At 37.4% G+C, this 21,441-nt stretch overlaps 1 non-coding gene across 1 annotated transcript; it reads right to left on the reverse strand.

Moving 5' to 3' along the window:
- Positions 1–20,950: 20,950 nt before the first annotated feature.
- On the reverse strand, positions 20,951–21,078 carry LOC123283632 (small nucleolar RNA SNORA25). The gene has a single exon (XR_006524308.1). It is a non-coding gene; the product is annotated as a small nucleolar RNA SNORA25 (small nucleolar RNA).
- Positions 21,079–21,441: the final 363 nt, after the last annotated feature.

Genomic DNA, 21,441 nt, shown 5'->3' on the forward strand with positions numbered 1-21,441 from the left:
ATTCACATTACTCATTTTTTAAACTCTTTTTTTAAAAAAATGTGTTATGTGTATGCAGATTCTGCTTTAGGCACTAAAAACTCAGAAATGCAGGGTATAGAAAGGCTTCAAGATGCTCACTCTTTTCCAGGAATACGATGTATTAAAAAAAACAAAACAAAACAAAAAAACGATACGATACAGAAGAAGCCATGACTGGCTCTATGGAAACACAAAGAAAGTTCCCTCCCAAAGGCTATGGAGTTAGAGAAGTTTTCCTGGGGTGGGTAGCATGTAAGTGAGGTTTGAGTGAAAGGTATGAGTTGACTAGGTAAAGGAAGGGGTGAGGAAGAGGGATTCTGTTAAAGGGAGCAGCAGGTATAAAGGTACATGCTTGTAAGAGAGAAGGATGCATTCTGAGAACTGTAGCAGTTCTGTGTAACTGGGGAGCACAGAGCAAGAGAAGAAAGCATGGGGGCTATGCCTGGAAATGTAGAGTAGGAGCTAGAGCAGTCATACCGAGGAGTTTGGATTGTATCCTAAAGATACTTGGATACCTCTGAAGAATTTTAAGAAAAGTATATAGTCATATTTGGTAGCAACGTAAAAAATGAAATGTAGGTGTTATACTTGAGGTACTGAAATCAACTATGAGATCATTATATCTGGTAAGAAGTGAGAATGGGATTTAAGAGGGTGGGAGAACGTTGAGAGCCATTAAAAAAGAACTGGCTGAATTTAATGGTTAGGTTTAGGTAATAAGAGAAGGAGGTGTTTAGTATGACTCTGGAGTTATTAGGTGTATTGCAGTGCTTAAAAGTCAGGTTATAGGAGGAATTTGGGGGCCAATAAGTTTTTACGTGCTCTTTCCATGATACTGTACTTGATACCTTAAAGGTATCATCATAGTGTGGTTGTCCCAAAGAAGTTATACTGATGTAATTAAAAATACAGGAAATAATCAACTTTTGTAAAGCCTGATACTATAAATCAAGACCTACTAGAGTCATTCACCCATCTGATCATGCAGGACCTTTAGTCCCTGCAAGATTGTCTTAGGACCTCTGGGAATTCCTGTCAAATCAGCCTGTCAACTATAATACCATGGAGATCTTGTGTTCTTGCTTCAGCGTCATATTGATGTCTCCTACCCTCAAATCCACTTGAAGGGGTTTCAGTATGATCTGAGCTGGAACATAAGGATGTTCTTGTCTGTGGCCATGGTGCCTTCCCCTGGTGTCCTCAGGGCCACTCTATTGCATGGGGTGGGAGGTAGGGTCTCCATGAAGATAGCTATGTTCTCTGCTCTGTTTCTCACTTTGTCATTTGGCCCCCGACCAGCAACCCAGCTAGTGCCAGTGACTCACATAGTCCTTCAACCTCTAGTCCTAAGCCCCCTTTTCCCTGATAATTTAAAACCAGGCCCAAGAGGTGGATGGGGAAGCATCTCCCTTTCCTGGCCTACCCTAATTTTCTTTTTCCAATTTTCCAAATGAGAAAACAAAGATACTTTAAGCATATTATCTTATGCAAAGAGATCTCAAATGGGTCTTGAGGTCTCCAGCAGTTTTACAAAGACTCAGGTTGTGTTTGGCTCCACTGAGACATCCTGGTATATTTCATTTTAATTTTTCATCTCCAACATCCATTCATGTTTCTACCCATCCACACTCTTCTAATTCTATTTCTCCTTCAGAAGATACTTTTGTACTGAGAGCTGTTATCCCCTGGGGGAAATGCCTTCTCCCCTGCAGACTCCCAGGGAGGGGAGAAGTGTCATTTGTAGCAGTCTCTTCCAAAGCCTCTGGAAATGGTTCTGTAAAGATGCTGTTACTATCTTTTGCCTCTTGAGCAGCTAGCAAGAAGCTGTAGCGGGTTTTCTGGCATGTCCCTGTTTCTCTTTTCATCTTCTGTAGCTTTGCTGTGTTATTCTCTGTGTGTCCCACTCATTTATAGTCCATGGAGTATTCATCCTGTTAGGAACCCTTGAAGGATCACTCTAGTCCACCGTTCCTCTCTATCCTCCCTCAGTTTGTAGATAAGAGAACAGAGTCTCAGACAGGGGAGGGAAACACCCTTCAGGTCAGCCTGGTTCTGACTCTTCGGATCCCCATACTGATGTACTTCCAATGCATGAGAGTCAAGTAAAGTAAATCAAGTTGGATCTTCACAATAGCACTGTGAGCAAGGCACTTATGAACTCATTTCACATGAGAGAACGCTGAACCCCGAGGCTCAGAGAGATTTAACCTCTCCAAGTTCATACAGCAAGTTAGCAGTGGGGCCATTTTGGCTTCACATTCTTCACAGTGGTTCCCTCTGACATTACGAAAACTTGAGAAACTGTGATTTTAAATTAAACTCCTAACCTGAGGTCCACTCTCTGCAAACGTCTTGAGACAAATACACAATATGTAACCACATTTTTTTTTGACCAATGTATTTCCTGAAATCTGGAGCTGTTCCTATGAATTTTTTGAAAGAGAAATGAACTGTTAATTTATCTTCAAGCCTCAAAAATGCCATTGGAGGAAAACCTTAATAAAAATCCATCAACTTGGCAGGAGGGTATTTTATTTCTGAGAGCTCAGCTGTCTATGCTGGATGAACTTTGAGGCTAGAGACACTGAGATTATTTAAAGTTTATCATTTGCATTTTCTTGCCAAAGCTGGGAAGTTTGCTCTGATTTGGTTTGGCTATATCTTCTATGATGGGCTGATTGACATGCCTACTTATAAGTAAGAGTTTTTATAGTTTTTCATTTTTGAGTGAAATTAGATCTGTTCTTCATAATATGGGAATGTGCAGACATCTCCATCAGCCTCCCATGTAGTTAGGAAACCTAACCAGTAAAATTATCCTGCAAATTTAATCCTCTCTAATGGGATGGAGAATCTTGACTTTCGGCAAGAACTTGAATCAAAATAGAACTGACCTCTTCCCTATGCCACCAGCTAGTTGTGTGACTGTGGGCAAACCTGAGACTCTCAGGGGCCTCTGTTTTCTGTTCTAAGAAACTCGATAATCTCTAAGACCCCTTCCAGCTGTAAGACACTAAGTCCCTTACCTTTCTGTGGTGTTGTCTGACTGTCAACTGAGAGAAGGGCTATCTTGTCTAGTTAGGAACTGCATAGTTGCTATAAACAATGTGATACAATAGATATTAAAGTTCTTTGAAAAGCAAAAATCATGAAGCAAATGATAGACGCAATTATTAAGTAGCTATTTTCTATTTTTAAATAAGTAGCCAGCTGCTTTTTCTAAGAAAATTCGTATGAGATGGGATTTTGTTCTCTTTTGGAAGGAAAAGGATTGCAAGGGGTTGTATTCTATATTAAGTCTATAAAGCTCTGAATTTTTATTTTACAAAATGATTCAGAATACAGAATGCACAGAAATGAATCCTACCTTCTACCCTTGGGGGCAGAGTGTTCTGTGTGGCAGGACTGAACTGCTGGCAGTATTATCACACCAAATCGAGTTTATTTTGGCCTTCTGAAAAGGCCACAAACAATTGTGTAGGGAGAGGCTCAGGTATGTGTGATAAGACAAGGATTAATAAAATTTGCAATAGAAGGAACCACAGAGATCGTCTGGTCAAGAGTTCAAAAAAATCTGATGTCTTTAGGGTTGAATGGGTTATGTCAATGAGTAAGGGGGGGCCAGTGCAGCTGCAATTCACCCCCAAATGGTTGAAGCCATGCTGGGAATGCAGGACCAGTGTTGCTGGTACTTGGAGAAAAGCTGAAAGTCTGATTTTTTTTGGATGAACTTTCCAGATTTTTAAATGTTGGAAAATGTGCTTCAAATGATCGGATGGTCTAGTCTATGGATTACCAATCTAGACCTCTGATCTAGACCAACTCTGTAACTTAATTTAAAATAATTTTTTCATTCTCTTATCCATGGAATATGTATTGAGTACTGACTATGTGCTTAGAAATCTTCCTAGCTCTAGGGATACAAAGAAGAGTACAGCCCAGTTCTGGGGGGAGTCAGTCATGTGATTAAGCAAATAGAGGAGGTACCGTAACAGAGGTGAGTCCAGGGTAAAGTGGGAGATGACATGTGAATATAATCCACTGTGTTATGTGTGCTGCATTCTCTCACCACAGTGTGGGTTTTTTTTTTAATGGACCATTACTAATACTTGTGTCGATAGGTATGAAAATGAAAATGCAAGAAAGCTCCTTTGGAGACAACATTCCTAAGTTTCATCAGGGATGATGATTGTTGAAAGAAAGAACTTTGCTTCTGCTTAGAAAAAAAAGTTTTATCTATTGAAAATAATATAGGAAAGGGACTCCAGAGGGCCAATTCTTACAAATGTTGTGAAAGAATCAAGCAAATCATGATAGCTAATACCTATAAAGTGCTGTACAATTTATAGGTGCTTTTAAAAATAACAATGGTGACAAATAGTTATAGTTAGTCATAATTGGAAAATGTTTGGAAATCCTGGTAGCTGGGCTGGCGGGTGGTCCCAACTGAGCTACATGGAGATGAATGTCTGGTGTTGTTTCCAGGGATATGAAGAAGAGACATTTTTTTTTTCTTTTGACTGATTGAGGAAGGGAAAATTGTGTTCCTCAATTTCTGGGGAAGATGAAAATAGAGGAACTAAAATGATTAACCCCATAGGCTTTTTATTTATTTCTTGAGTCCATAAAGGAGAGCTATTCCAAGGAAAACTAGAGGGAGTCAAGCTATTTTCATGAATGGACATTGGCTCATGGGACCTGGGCAGATTGCTTAGGTCCACCAGGAAACAGCATGACACTGGGTAAAGCAGGGAACATTTTCCCATTTCTTGTAGGAACGTAGCATTTTTTTTTTTAAGATTTTATTTTTTTTTCCTTTTTCTCCCCAAAGCCCCCTGGTACATAGTTGTATATTCTTCGTTGTGGGTCCTTCTAGTTGTGGCATGTGAGACGCTGCCTCAGCGTGGCTTGATGAGCAGTGCCATGTCCGCGCCCAGGATTCGAACCGACGAAACACTGGGCCACTTGCTGCAGAGCGCGCGAACTTCACCACTCGGCCACGGGGCCAGCCCCTAGGAACATAGCATTTTATAACTTGAGTGATGACATTGGGGACACAGAAGGGACAGCACCCTTGCCGACATTGGCATTCTCTGGGAAAGGGATCATTGACAGGAGAAGCCTGAGATACTCTAATGAAGCTTACTGAGCAGAGGAAAGAAAAGTCATGGAAGCTGCCTTAGGGTAACTGTAGTTGTCAGACCAGCCTGTGTATGTCAAACCTCCCTAGGCTCTTCCAGAAATATTGGGAACCAAGAAGGGGGAAATTTTTTTGGATCACAGACATTCTTTATAAGCAGATGAAGGCAAGGGTAGAAAATTGGGCTTGTAGTTGTTAATATTACTTCATTTGTACTGACAAATGAAATGTGGCCTAGGATATTTAGGTTACTTTAAAATTTTAGAGTATATTCATTTTTGTTCATAGCACTGCTATCCCAACACAGAGCACATGAAGTTTGTGTATTTACCATGAAAGAGTACATAATTTCACGATCCTATACTTTTTTCCTTCTAGTTGCAGAGAGCAGAAATTCCCTACTATACATAGTTGAGAGAGACTGCCTTGATTCATCATTTGCAAAGTGAGGCTACCTGAATTGCATGGATGCAATTAGGTGCTGCATTCTTCAATAAGATTTCAGTATACTCTTCAGAATCATTTGGGAAAGTGTTGTTGGACTGTGAACATGTGATAGTGCGAACTTGGCACAATCCTGATATCACAAGATGCTGTGAGGTCAGTCCAGGATTTTGCAGTTATGGTTGACATGGAAACTGTTGGCAGGTGGTTGCTTGATAAAGATTTATGAAAGCTATTAAATGCTGGAACATTTGCCTTGTAGGAAGAAAAGTTTTTTTTTTTCTCCCCAAAGCCCCCCAGTACATAGTTGTATATTCTAATTGTGAGTGCCTCTGGTTGTGCTATATGGGATGCCACCCCAACATGACCTGATGAACGGTGCCATGTCCACGTCCAGGATACGAACAGGTGAAACCCTGGACCGCTGAAGTGTAGCGCACGAACTTAACTACTTGGCCACAGGGCCGGCACCTGGAAGAGAAGTCATTTGGGGCTGGTGTGAGTTTATTTTCCCATGGGAAAATAGTGAAGTAAGCCAAATAGAGGTCTCCAGTCTATCCCCAAACATATCCTTGACTTAGAGGCATTGCGTTAACTCTTCCCCTTATCTGCATTGCAGTCTGTTGTTCCTATCTCACATTTTTCTTGTTTGTATACTTATTTGTTCCTTTTCACTTTCCTGATCCCCATAAGAGCATAAGTTTCATAAAAGTGTGCCTGGACCATCCCTGTCTTGCTCACCACTGTATTCCTGTCCTAAGACAATGCTGGCAAACAGTAGCACCCAAAAATACTTGTTGGAAAAATAAATAATTTTGACACCTTTTGGCAGTATTTTAATAGAAAACTTGGTAAACAGAAGTTTCAGCCCCATGGCTGAGTGGTTAAGTTTGCGTGCTCAGCTTCTGTGGCCCAGGGTTTTGCCAGTTTGGGTCCTGGGCATGGACTTGGCACCACTCATCAAACCATGGTGAGGTGGCGTCCCACATAGGAGAACTAGAAGGACCCACAACTAGAATATGCAACTATGTCCTGGGGGCTCTGGGGAGAAGAAGAAGAAGAAGAAAAAGATTGGCAACAGATGTTAGCTGAGGACCAATCTTAAAAATAAAAAAGTTTTGGAGTTGTGTTTTTTTCTTTTGTTTTAAACTATTCATTTTGAACTAACTTTGGAAAAGTTGCAAAACTTCTATAGAGTGTTCATGTAAAACTTTAGCCCATTTTCCCCTATTTTAACATCTTAAAAAACATAGTACAATTGTTGAAACCAGTAATATCAATGTAATATTGACAACAGTAGTATCAATATAATACTATTAACTAATCTATATACCTTATTCAAAGTTCATCAGTTTCCTTATAATGCCCTAGACCGATCCAGGAACCAATCTTGAATCCCACATTACTTTCAGTTATCAGGTCTCCTTAGTTTACAACCTGTGACATTCCTCAGGCTTTTTGTCTTTTATGACCTTGATACATTTGAGAAATACTGGTCAGTTATTTTGGAGAATGATCCCCAAATTGGGTTTCCTGATGTCTTCTTATGATTAGATTGAGGTTACGTATATTTGGCAAAAATACCACAGAAGTGATGTTGTGACCTTCTCATGCAACACTTTAAGGGGTACATGATATTGAACAGTCCCATTACTACGATATCAGCTTTGATCACTTGGGCAAGGAGGTGTCATTCCTTTTACATTTATTGATCAGAATTCCTCTATAAGGAATCACTGTATCTTCTCTCCTATTTATTTATCTGTTCAATTATTTATATCAGTATGGATTCATGGATATTAATTTCATTCTATAGGATAGAATCCAATATTGTCATTATTTATTTTATTGCTCTAATGGTCCCAGATTTTGCCATTAAGAGCTCCTTCATGTTGGATCCTGTTTCCTGTCAATGTGGTCCATCACTTTTTGAGCACTTCCTTACTTTCTGTCACTATAAGATATTTCAGGCTCATTTTGTATTTTCTCAGCCTCAGATCTGGAATCAACCATTTTTCCAAAGATTTTTGATTCTTTTTATTGGAAAATTGTATTTAGAACCCAAGATCTTGGCCATAGATTTGCTCATGGCTTCTGGGGTGTCATTGTTTCTAGGCCCTTTCAGCAGCATACATATGACACACGTATGAATAATAACACATGTACATACATACGTCTATATTTATTTCTGTAAGTATAAGAAACTTATGGATTTTTTATTGAAGTGGTGTTAAATGCATAAATTTAGGGAGAATTAACATCTTTAAATGTTGTTGTCCTTTCTAATAAAGGGTTAATTTCTTTCCATTTGTTCTTTATTTTTGTGTATTTAATATGTGTTTAACAATTATCCTCATACAGATTTTGTATATTTACTGTTTGCACATTTATAAGCACATAATCTTTGTCCCTAATGTAAATGGAGTTTTCTGTACCGTTATATCTCCTAACTTTACTGTCCGTGTGTATGAAGGCTAAGATGCCCTTATTCTTCTGGAGGTGGTTTTAGATTGCCCTTAGTTCCTTTTGCTAGCTACCTTCTTCTGCATTACCAGCAGTTTTCCCAACCTACCTACCCTTGCTCGCCATGAAGTCTCAAGGTGAGACAACAGTCAGGCAGGAACATTAGAAATTGTGTACTAGATTTGTTGACTTTTCTCTTTTCTAACTGTTGTGTTGACATACCAGCCTTGCCTGTATTTAAGATGAGAGTGTGGCCTTTTGTAGATATATTTTCCCCTTCTTGTTCTGTATTGTTTTTTGGAAGGAAATACTGAGAAATGGGTAGCTAGGTGGCTATCATTGTCTTCAGCTACCTAGAAGTCCTGGATTGAAGTTTTGACATTTGAAAAGTTTTGAGTCCAGGCTTACCAAGATTGTGGCTTATTGTAATTTATACTTGTACTTTTTCTAACTTTTTCCTTTCTTGCTTTCTTCTCCTATATGTAGGCAGAGTCAAATATAAATAGAATTCAGATTGGAACTTAAACTTAAATTTGGAGTCTGACAGTGGCAGAGAACAAGAAAAGAAACTGAAGAGTTGTGGGAGAATAAGAGGTTTGGAGAAATGGAGAAGAGCCTGGAAATAAAAGTTCAGGACAGGAGAAAAAAAGCTTAATTGAGAATGATAGGGAAGAGGAGAAAAGCACGGAGGAGGAGGGCACGCTGATCTGCTGTGCCCCTTATGTGTCTTCCCTGGGTCTCAGCTTCCAGGGCTGTGTCCCCATCTGACCCAGGGTTGCCTTATCCCCTGACTCCCAGTCCCTTCATTCAGAGCCAGGCTGTATGCTTTTTATGCAGGTGAAGTCCTGCTGGATCTTTGCCTACATCCTTTATCCAGCTCCACAGAGAGACCACCCTTTCCCTAATGGATCCTCAGCAAGTCCCAAGTATACACCTGTCTACGTCATTCCATGTGCCTTGGTGGCAATTTGAGGATGAGAAATGCCATCATCCTAGCCCCTAGGTCTCCCTCTTCCCCTCTGCTGAATGTCTGTTTTCATAGCGTTGCTTCAATACCTACTGGTACTTTGACTACCCATTCTTATGCTGTTCACTCTCACCTCAGCGTTTTCATTTGCATTAATTTGTTAATAATTCATGAGTTCTTAAAAGTGAACCTACTAAATGTCAGGCTCCATATAGCAGTTGTGATGAACATAGAAAAGAGTTATGTACAGTTCATATCCTTGGATTTAGTATGAGACATAAAGCATATCCATAAAAAATATAAAACAAGGCAGAAAGTACAGGAAAAAAGGCCTTAACCTTCTCTCCTATATTTGTTTTATGTCCAATTTGAGGAAGGAGAGAATGGAGATTAGAGGTGGTTTTGGGGAGGAGGTGTGATCCTTCCCATCTCCCCTCCCCCACTTTCACTTAGTCTTCTTGCTCCAGAAGATTGTCTTCCCTGCCTCTGACCTGACCATTGTTCTTTAAGTAGCCCAGGTTTCCCCGACCACAAAAATACTGAACTGGCCTGTTATCATTGTTTAGGCTCCTTAATTCTCCATTGAACTCTTTGCTTCATTTGTCTGCCTGTAACTGTTCTTTTATTCCTGCTAAGGGGTGGGTGGGGTGGGGCTCTCAGACCTGAATAGGGTATTTCACAAGTGTTTAACAACCTTCTGGATTGTGAGTTAATGGATTGGAGATTGAAGGAGCCTCATGACACAAAAGGAAAGTATCCTTTGTGTCATTTCAAAAATACAGGAATTCTGGTAGATTCTAATGGAAGACGTGGTTTGGGCTTGAGGCTAAGGTGAGATCTTTCTACCCTTTTTACACCTAAATTTAGACCTTAGGGGCTGTCTTGGAAAAAGCTAAGCATGAAGAGTAAATTCCAAGTATATTCTCCTAGCCATGTTAACCGAGGTTTGAAGTCTGCCTCACTATACTTTGAAAGGCAAGGGAGAAAGTAGAATAAGCCATTATTTTTTCAATAAGGTGGTACTTGCTACCTAGATGGTGATGCCCAAAGCACATTAGTTTGTTAATATTCCATCAGCATGCATTGTTCTTTCCAATGCTGCCCTTTGTTGAGGAGTGGGATATAGAAAGAAGGACCCACAAGGAAATATGAGAACAGTGAAATATGGCTCCCAGCCTAATGGAGCCCGTCTAACCTGTCTTCTCTGCCTATGCACTGTGCTGCCTTTGTGTGTCTCTATTGAACAAAAACATGGCTAAAGCCATACCTATTCACCTTCTATCCTGGGCCAATACACAGCCTTACTTTAATTTTATTTTTGTAACTCAGACATTAACTCTCTTTCCAATGGGTTACCTGGCAGATAGTTATGGACCCAAACATGGCTAGCTTAATTACGAAACTGGCATGTCTGTATAAAATTTCTTCTCCCTAAACAGTGGTTTGGAATGTTACCGTGTTTCAGAGGGGAAGGAACAGGCACCATACCTACTTTCAAGACAACGTCATCTCTGGAGGTATCTCATGGAACTTGATAAAATTGTGTAAAGTCCCATCTATTTGGTCTCATGCCTTGATATCCTACAGAGTGAAGGATCAGGGAAAACAGTCATAGTTTCTCAGGCATGGAAGTTGTTCCTGGACTACAGTCCTTTTTGCTGCTTAGCCCACAAGAGGCTGAGGATTTTAGGTGTCCCAAGTGGATGTTTACTTCTTTCTAACACTATATCTGTAATTCTTTCTACCTTTCAATCTTCTCAATTTTCCAGATTCTCTGGGGTCTTCTTTTAATAACCTCTTCAATGACCCTAGTCTTCACTTTATGACTTAATTTCCTCTTTCTTCATTCTGTAAACTTTTCTTCCCCACATTTGAGAATTGAGTCCTGTCTTCTGTCCCTTCTAGTACCTTTGGCTTTAACTAAGTGTTAAAGGGGGCTTTCCTCTTCCTTTCGGGCTTCTTCATAAATCGTCTAAGGTCTATACACCTTGTTACAATGAGCATTAATGTTTTTTTAAAGTCCAGTTCACATGAGGAATGAATATTTCTTCAACTAACATACTCCCTACAAAATATTTACTCTGGTGTTATTGTGCTGAAGTGACATTCACCTCCCTACCATATCTGCTTTTATTACTAAATGCCCTCAGTTTGGCTGAGTGTCTTTGTCTAAAATTTTAAACTTTCTAAGACAATTGGTACAAACCTCAAATAGATTTTATTTTGTTCCCTAAATTTCTTCCTTGTTTGAAGATTCATATGTGTTTAGGCATGAGTGGTCATCCCAGTTTGTAAACTACCACTATCAAGACTATATTATAAACATGAAGTTTTAATTACAAGGGAAAAGATAGATTCTTCTAAATCTTTTAGAAACCCTTGTAGTTTTGATAGGATGTGTACAACAAGCAAGCATCCAGTAAATTTCACTTGATGGTTATAATCATGACTCAAAAGAATTGAGTTACTCATGCAAAATAGAATAACTACAAACCATTCTATATAAATTATCCAGGAAAGCTGCGTTGCCAGGGACTGAGACTCATAGATCATTTTCTTGGAAAACTATTATAATCTATTGTTTAAAGGTATTTGTGCAGTGTATAATCCTTTCACTATAAACTTTGAAAGGTAAAAGGCATCAAGAGATTTAAATTAATATACTGGATGCCTTGCCTATAGAGAACAAATTTCTGGCTCATTTGGGAACAGTTTGAGTGATGGTTAAACATTAAAAAGCTTTTAGTGTATGATTGATTCTATTCCTCTATGCAAATAGAGATAGTAGAAATGTTTTATATGGTAAATGTGAGGCAAAAGGAACTTATTCTCACTGACAAACAAAACTGTGACATCAATAGTAATGCAATTAGACATCTTGAGTTCTAACTCTTGATGTAAGGATCCTTTGTATATTTTACACCAAATACAGTTTTATAATGTGTCATGAAAGGTAAAATGGCAGGATTTTTTTTGCCATTGAGAGTTTGAAAGGTTCATAGTTCTAGCTCGTTAGTCAAAATTAAGTAAAGTAGGAGAAAACATGCTTTTCTGATGGAATTTTTCAGTAGGATTGTCAGTAAAACAATAGGGTACATAAGCAACTAATCAAAAGTTTGGCAATATAGAGTTAATATTGAGATGAGGAACCAAAAAATGAACCAGAAGCAAATAGAAAAAAACCGAAAAATATGCAGCCTTTTTGAATGGTCTTCATTGCTATTACCACAACATATAAAAGTCAGCATGATAGAGCAGAAAAAAGCCTTGGAATGGTCACAACTGTTACCTGAATTTGCATAAGTCATTTAACTTCTCTGGGTCTCAGTTGCCTCACTGAAGATGTCTCAATTAATTCACTGGTTCCCAAATGCAGGCCATCGATAAGTGCTAGTTGATAATGAAAACTTCATGGATGGAAGGTGAGAAAATTAAGGACATTAGAAAATAAATTCATTCAAAGGACTGTTCTTTAATTTAGTATTTTATTCTTGGTCTTTGGGGATTAAAAATATGATAGTAGTTAGTGGTTATTTTAAAATCCTAACTTGAAAAGTGTTGACAACTCTGTGCTAATGCCAAAATGATTTTTTTCTTTTAAACCTCATAGTGTTTCAATAAATGAAAAAAATTTCAGAAAACTTAAGATTATGGAATTTCTACAGGCTTTCCTTCAACTTGTAGCTTTGTATGTACTGTGAAATCTTAGGAAAGCAATTGCTACAAGTAACATATCTCCAATTCAAGCAAAATTTTTGGCAATACTTTCCAAAAGTCAGGGTAGCTGAGGCAGTGGCAGCTGTTGAAATCTGAATCTCTCCACATATACATCTCCCTCACACCCCACAATTATATGGATCAACAAGAAGATAAAGTAAAACCACATGAATCTATGCTTTCAGGATACCTAGAATGCAGAGGGCACTAAAACTTCAAGTTGCCTGTAAACAGAAAAATAAACACTAATTTCCAGCAGAACTGTGTCTTAATTTCTTGCCTCAAGCCTTTGTGGAAAGCTAAGATGTATGGTAAAAATGCATAAAAGAAAGAAGAGAGAATATTGCTATGAAATTACTTCTAGAAAGAGGAAGGCCTAGATTTTTGCACTTACAGATGACAATAATGAAAATGAGACCTGAGAGATCAGAGCACTGACAAACAGAAGGGGTTTAAAAGTATATACAGGGCTTTATGAAGAAGTCTTAGAAAAGGAAATACTTTAAGAGAAGAAGAGAATAAAAATGAAGGAGAAGTGATCCTTTGGAAACAGAGTGGTGAAGGGGAAAAAAAGCAAGAGAGGGAAATTGAGAATCCTGCCAGACAAAACTGAAAAATGGGAGGACGAAAAAAAATCCTTCTCCAATAACTCCTCAAAAAAGCCACACATTAAAGAAAATGTTACACTGACAGAGGAGGGCATTCTTGAACCAGGCATCTTGTAAACTACCCCAAATGCCAGCTCTGTCCATGCAATGCAGAGATGCAGGCAGTCTCAGCTGTACAAAGCTATCTAAGAAAAAAAAAAAAACTTTTGAGCTGATGGAGCCGGCCTGGTGGTGCAGCAGTTAAGTGTGCAAGTTCCACTTTGGTGGCCCAGGGTTCGTTGGTTTGGATCCTGGGTGTGGACCTATGCACCGCTTGTCAAACCATGCTGTGGCATGTGTCCCCCATAAAATAGAGGAAGATGGGCACAGATGTTAGCTCAGGGCCAGTCTTCTTCAGCAAAACAAAAGCATAAAAAAACTTTTGAGCTGATGATAAATGTCTCAAAACAAATCATGAAACAATATAGTATCATAATATTCGAAACAAATATCCTCAAACATTTTGAAGTAACACACCAAATAAGAAATTCAAAGATTAATAATAGAAATGGATAGTAAATAAAAAGAAATAAGAATTGATTGGACTCAGTAAAGAAAATGTAGAAAAATGCCAAAAATAACTACATTATAAGTGCCCAAGCAAGAAAGAATATAAATGAAAATTTAACAAGAGGCATTGAATAAAGCCAGCAAAAATAGCCAACAGAATGAAAGTGAGATAGAGATGTGAAATCTATCAGAAAGAAAGTGGTTGAAATGGAAGTCAGGCAAAAGAGATCCAACATATGCATAATTGGAATCTATGAAGCAGGAAAAGAAAACAATGAAACAACAAAACTATAAATCGAAGAAACTTTCCAGAAATAAAAGGCCTGAGTCTACATATTTAAGGGATCTATAGGGAACCTTGGAAAATTGATCGTGATAAATCAACTCTGAGACATACTCTAGTAAAACCATTAGACCTGAAAGATTCAGAAAAATTCTCAAGGTCTCCAGGAAAAAATGTCAAGTAACTTACAAGGCCAAGAGAATTATACTTGTATTAGACTTCTCAGAAGCAATAAATAAAGCAAGGGAATAATGAAGCAACGTTTTCAAGAAACAAGGAAGAAGAGTATAAGCAATAGATTTTACATTTGGCCAACCTATCTTTCAAGTATCAAGACTAGAAAAACAGTTGGGGGAAAAAAGTACTCTGATACATTGCTGGTGGAACTAAAAATTTAATGAAATTGGTTACCTGTGTTGATTGAATGAGAATAAGGTGGAAGAGATGGAAAAGGTGGTGTAGCTTCGTTAAGACTATCTCTTTGTGTAATATTGAACTTTAGAACCATGTTAATCAAGTAACTTGCAAGAACAGGAGAATTATACTTGTATTAGACTTCTCAGAAGCAACAACAAAGCAAGGGAATAATGAAGCAGCAATTGCAAGAAACAAGAAATTGTGAACAAAAGAATGGGACATGTTAATGTCTTATACATGTTTTAAAAAATCCAACAAAACCTTGAAAAGAGTGAGGAAAAGGATTACTTATACTGGAAGATAAACAGAAACAATCACCCCTACCTACATGCCAAGAATACCAGAAAAAACTAACTATTGGACAACCTTTAAACTGTGTACTCTCAGCCAAAAGACAAAATACATGATAGTCAGATATTGAGCTCTACGTAGTAATTTTATTTTTGCAGTTGTATGGGTTAGCAATTCTAAAACTACTTTCTGTGTGTTTTAGAAATGGGAAAATAAGTAAATATATTTAAGTTAATAGGTGTCAGATTTCTCATTTTAGGGGAAGGGATTTACAGATTCAGAAAGGAAGAAGATTTGAATGAACCACAGAATGATGGATTTGAAGTAGAGCTATCAGTATGAATTCATAGTGTGTGTGTGTGTGTGTGTTTATATTTGTTCGTATATGTGTATGTATACATAGATTTATTTCCTAACTCTTCCTGCTGAGATGTCCTAGAAGCAATGACACATCAGCAGCAATGAGCACATGTAGGGACCAGGTTTTGGTTTCTAAATGTCATTCTCCATTAAAAAGAACTATTCTCCTTAGAGATATAGCTGATTTGAGAGCTGAGGCATGGCAAGTACAATCGGAGCCTAAAACAGCTTGCTGTAGCAAAAGTAAGGAATTGCTCAAAGGATTACGGGGATAATTTGAACATCAAAACAATGAATGATTGTAATGGACTATATCCTATTGAGTAAAATAAAAATATGTGAGTCCACACTGATTTAAATTTAAAAAAAGAAAATGAAAGAAATGGGATAGGAGGAGTTCTTCCTTTTAGCAAAATGTCGACTAATACAGGTAATAATAACAACTGTAGTAATAATTGATTCAAGCAAGATCATCAGTGATGTTGAAGAAAATGATTTTATAAAATATACCCCTAAAATATTTATTAATTACCAAGGGAAAAACAGTAACTTTGCAAAGGGGAGACTTGGCAGATGCCACCTTAACCAAGTAATCAATGTTACCATTAGCAGGAATGGGGCAAACTGACATCACGTACCTCCTGACTGACGTTGAGAAGGACACAGCATAACTTCAGTTGTGTTCCTTACAAAATATGCATAACTTGAATATAACTATGAGGCAACATTAGATAAATCTAAATTGAAGGACATTTTATAAACTAACTGACCTACAAACATCAATGTCTTTTCTTTTCAAAAACATCAAGATAATGAATGAAAGAAATGAACTATTCTAGATTAAAGATACTAAAGAGACATGACAACTTAATGCAATGTGATCTTGCACCCAGTTTTTCTTCCCATTAAGTGATTTATAAAAAACAGTATTGTGAAAATTAGCAAAATTTGAATTGGGCTTGTAGATTAGATGAGTATTATATTAATGTTAACTCTTGATATTGATAATTATGCTAAAATTATGTAAGATAATATCTTTGTTCTCAGGAAATGCACACTGCAGCATTTATGGACAGAGGGCTTCGTGTCTAAAATTCACTCTCATAGTTCAGAAAAAAATGTGGAGAGAGAAAGAGGTAAACGTAGTAAAAGGTAAACAATGGAGAATCTTGGTGAAAGGTAAATGGAAATTATTTGAATACTTGAAACTTTTCTTCCAGCTTGAAATTATTTCAAAATAAAAAGTAAAAATAAAAGTTTTAAAAATCTAAAGCAAAAAGTTGATGCGTATATCTATAGTATTTATGCTTACAAATGACAATATCTGTTTAGCATCCTTCAGTTGTAATAGCCTTAAATAATTTCAGTTGCTATGGTGTTCCCTATCACTTTTATATATATTATCTCAGAAGTCTAGAATGTGCCAATGAATGTGATAGATAACGATAGAGAATATAACAGCATCTACATTACATATCAACTTATAAATCATGATTTGAATAAACTCTGTGTTGTTCTCTTCTCCTGGTTATTGATCAGTTTCCAATGATTGTTAGAAAAAGTCAAAAGTAACCAAAACCAACATTTCATCTATTTGTACATGTGCCATCCAGTGCAAGAAAAATACTCCAAATGTTATACTTTCAAATAAGAGAAAGAAGATTGGTGTGTGTGTGTGTGTGCGTTAATTTTGGGCAGTATTTTAGTTGCAGCTTGTTTTCCTTTTATTCCTCAAATTTGTCTTTACAATTATTATTGCATACAATCCGTGTTTGTATTTATTGACATATTTATGGTATTTTTACTCACTATTTCTTTTCCTATTTTAGTTCTTTTGGAGTTTAATAATTTTGTTTTCTCTGAAATATGTATTTGGTAATTCCTTTAGTTAAGAGTTTAACAGCAATTTTTTTGTCCTAAAAAATCTTAATTTTGCTATCATTCGTTACCATTTAAGGGAGTTATAAAATGTGTGGTCAATAATTTTCTTTCAATATCTTGAAGGTACCATTTTCTCATCTTTTGAAGATATTTACTAGTATCCTAATTTTATTTCTGTCACTATAATTACAGGTCTTCTGTAGGTCAATTTTCTCTATCTCTGCCTGCTTTTATGATACATTTTTTATCTTTGTTGTTCTGCATTTTCACTGTGATGTAGCTAGGTATAGATTTCTTGTTACTCATTTTGCTTTAGATTTGTGATTCATATCAAAAGATTCACATTTCACCCAATGTTGAAAATTTCTCAGGAAATCTCTTTTCACATCTTCCCCATTTACTCTTTCAGAAACTGTAACTAGTGGTAGTCTTTCTCATTCTGTCTACTATTGTCTCTTACGTTTTCTTTCACTTTTTCAATCTCTGTTTTTCTGTGCTGCAATCTAGGCAATTTCAGCTATGTGTAACCCAGATCATCAAAGTGTAATCTGTAGACCACTGCTGATGCATGGATTGTGTGTCCATGAGATGAATACAGAAAACAAGAATAAGCAATTGGAAAGTTTTATAGCCATTTAAAATTGTTGAAGTGTTGCTTCACCACAGTTTAAAGTGCAAGCTGCTTATATATATACACATATTTTTGTCTGTGTATTTTTCCTGAACCGTCACTGTGATTATCTTCCTCAGGAAAAAGATTTAGGTATTGAATCCTCTTTGTATGTATATGTTATTTTCTCTATGTTTAACTCTTCTCTGTCATTTAACTGTATTTACTTTTCTCATCTCTCTCGTTCTGTTTTCAGTAATGTCTGTTCTGCCTTACAGTGTTTCCAGTGTGATATTCGTCTCTAGGATGGTTTTTAGTTTTCCCTCCCAACTTATTTCCGACCTCAGCATGTGTCTTTTCTCTTGCTGTTGTCTTTATAGCTTATTTCCATAACTGTTATACATCTATTTAGCTATTTTTAAAGAGGAAATTACTTCAAAACTTTTAATTCAGTTGTTATCTTTGTTGACTTTCATTTTCTCTATGGCAATATTTTTTATCACAATTTTTCTTCTACTGTTTATTTTTCTTATTTTCTACCCCCAATATTAAAAAAAATTGTGATGTGCTTGTATAGCTTCAGTGCTGGTTCTCTTTCATTTATTACTCATCTTTGAATGAACCTATTTGCAGGAGGTTCACATTGAAAAGAACTATCACGATGTTATGGACCAGCCACCAGAAGTCTTCCTGGTTCACAAAGAAGTTTCTTTTAATACACTATGTGTCTGTAAGTAAGTTCTTTTGCCCTTCACTTCTCCCTAGTCATCAAGAATTGCAAGCTGCAAGGTCTGACAGACGGGTCACAGATCAGATCCCTATAGTTAAACTTCAGCTATTAGTGGTTTTGCCTTTTTGGTGGGCCGCCTATTTGAGGACTTGATCTCTGCCATCTTTCTTTGACACTGCAGCCTGAGATATCCTTTCAGCATCTTTTTGCATGCTTGTTTTGGCCGTAGGGCATTTGGAAGCTCTTTCATTTATTTTGTTGTTTGAAAGTGATTTATCGTCTGGTTTCATTGAAGATTATTTCCCTTGGTGTTTCTTGTTATACTTATTGTTTTGGGGTGATTTCTGAAAGTAAATCACCACTTTATAATTAGAAATCTGATAGTTTATTTTCTTTTAAATGTGATTTTTATGCCTCAGATAAATAAGTAGAGAGGGATTCAATTTGGAAAACTTTAGAATACACCACATTTATTAATGCCTAGGTTGTATAATACAACCCTCTTACTGCTTTTTTTGGATGACTACCTCTAGGTAGAGTGATACCCATATAACCTCTTCAGGGATGCTTTGTTTCCTAGTCAGATAGAAAAGTGTGCTGTTTACATTAACACAGGAATTGCATTTGCTAGAAAGATCCTAACTAAGAAGCAAATAATTTGATTGGCTTAAATATCTCACCACTATTGTTAGTTCAATGTATTGAGTAACAAAGTTCTGTCAGTTTCTCCTTAAATATTTTGATGTTTCCTACATGTATCAAAATCCTGCTTGTGCTCCAAGCATTATGCTAGCTAAGGTCTATGAAAATTAGAGAGGTAAGAAGACTCTGCTTCTCACCTAGTTTGGCAACTGGCATAATTATGGCAAAGACCTGTCAGGCTTGTCAGATTAGCAAAGTGTAGGGTGTAAAAGGATTCTCTAAGGGGTGTGACATCTACCTGTGATACCAAATTCTGGTACCACAGTTTGGATGACCAGGGATTTGACCCTTGTATGAATACTCGGGGCTCACCAAAAGGCTGGATTCAGATTCCCAGACATTTCTTGGATGTTTATCATGAGCTTGGAGTTTTCACGTCAATAACCTTATTTAGTCCATATGATAGACTTTACTCCCGGGCTCCTTCCACCCTCCTCCTGCTTCTGGGTGCCTGGTTTCTTGCTACATGATTCTTAAACCAAATGTACTCTCTTGACTCACGTCAGTTTGCATTAATCTTATATTAAACTTTTAACTTTCTGTTTCTCAGCTTCTGTCTGTTCTCCAGTGACGGCAGAGACCTCAACACCATGCTGAAGCTTAGTGATTGAACCTCTTCCAAAGAGGCTAAAGGGGTTGGGTAATACTTTTTTTCTGTTCAATCTTGATGTTCCTGGGGCTGCCTAGATTACTTTCTTTTCTTTGGTCCCTTGATAGCTCAGAAATTGTGTTTATGAACAAAGAAAGCTTTGAGGCACTGGGGAAGTTTTCTGGAAATAAATGTGGGGCTATCACATTTTGAACAGGTAACACTCAGGACCAAAAGAATGCCAACTCAAGAGAGGGCAGATGGCATGATGGTATGATTCTCAGTAGTAAAGCCCAGGGAAGAAGAAAAAACCACAAGTGATGGAGCTTTTGCTCTTCATGTCCTCTGGTTCTAGAATCTCTGAGGTGACTTTTAATTTTAATTGTGTTCATAAGGAAGCTAGTCTTATTGTGTTACTTTCTATTTACTAGCCTATGTGATTTTTGACATAAAAGGTTTGAAGGAAAATGTTAGGATGTTACACCTATAATGACAGATGGCTGTTTTTCATCTTTGAGTCTCCTCCAGAGGGGTCACTGCCTTACCACGTTGACTTTACTTACATGAGTCATCAGTGTTTGGGGAGTACGTTTGAGAGTGTGTGTGTGGCAACTGTGGATTCAGAGAAGAAAAGCACATTGCTTTGGTGATTGTGTTGCACTGCACCCTCTTCATCTCAGTTGGGTCTACCTGAGCGGAGGAAACTGAATTTTTCTCCCTCTTCATTTTGAGTAAGCACTTTAAGAGCTTGAAGGTCTTTCATAGTTTTTTTTTTTTTTTTTTTTGAGATCTAAGAGTTAGCAAAAAGGAGACATGTTTATAAACATAAGGCTGTGACCTTCATATAACCTCCCTCTAGCAAAGGAAGGAAGTTATGGTAGAAAACAGAGAGGTCTTCAGGAGTTGCCCTGACTACAACAAAGTTTTTTGGGCACCATCGATGACATTTCTCATTCAATTTTTGTGTTTAACCAGACACACTACCTGTTTTGTTCTTTGCTCTTCCTCTTACATAGAAAGCCCTTAACCTGGGATTAAGATCACTAAATTGCTTTTAGGACATTTTTTCTGTGGGACCAACATCACCTATAAGTTTTTTGATTAAACTTTGAGTTATTTATTTGCTTGCCACATCACCAATCATGGATTATTATGAGTGAACTGTTATGATTATGAGTGGCTACACCTCCTCAGGAACACATAGCCTATGAAGTGACTATGGCATCCTATGGAAAAATTCAATCTTTGATAATAGCATTAAGAGCTCCTGGTTTCACTGCTCCATAGGCCCTCTTTGAAAAGACCGTTATTTATAATATTTAATTGAAGCCTGTATAAGGCTATTGGTAGAAACCTTGAGTTCTCATGCCAGGTGCTAATAAGGTAGAGATGACAAAGTGTCCATTTCCTGCTACCCTCAAGTCCTTCAGATGGCTAGGATCATTCTTTCCATAAATACTTGAGTAACCTGAGCCTCCATTCCATATGTTGTGAGAAATCCAGCCTCTTCCCTAAGATCCCCAAGGAGCTTCAGGGGGTTTGTTTCTCCTGGCCATCTTTTGCTCTGGTTTCCTCCATCCAGGGAATTCTTGATCTCTATGTGTTTGTTGCTTCTGTGACTACTGTCCTCTTCGCTGTCTTGGTCATGTTGAATGTTGTGTCTATTCCT

The sequence above is a fragment of the Equus asinus genome, chromosome 2 (assembly GCF_041296235.1).
Source record: "Equus asinus isolate D_3611 breed Donkey chromosome 2, EquAss-T2T_v2, whole genome shotgun sequence".
Taxonomy (NCBI): Eukaryota; Metazoa; Chordata; class Mammalia; order Perissodactyla; family Equidae; genus Equus; species Equus asinus.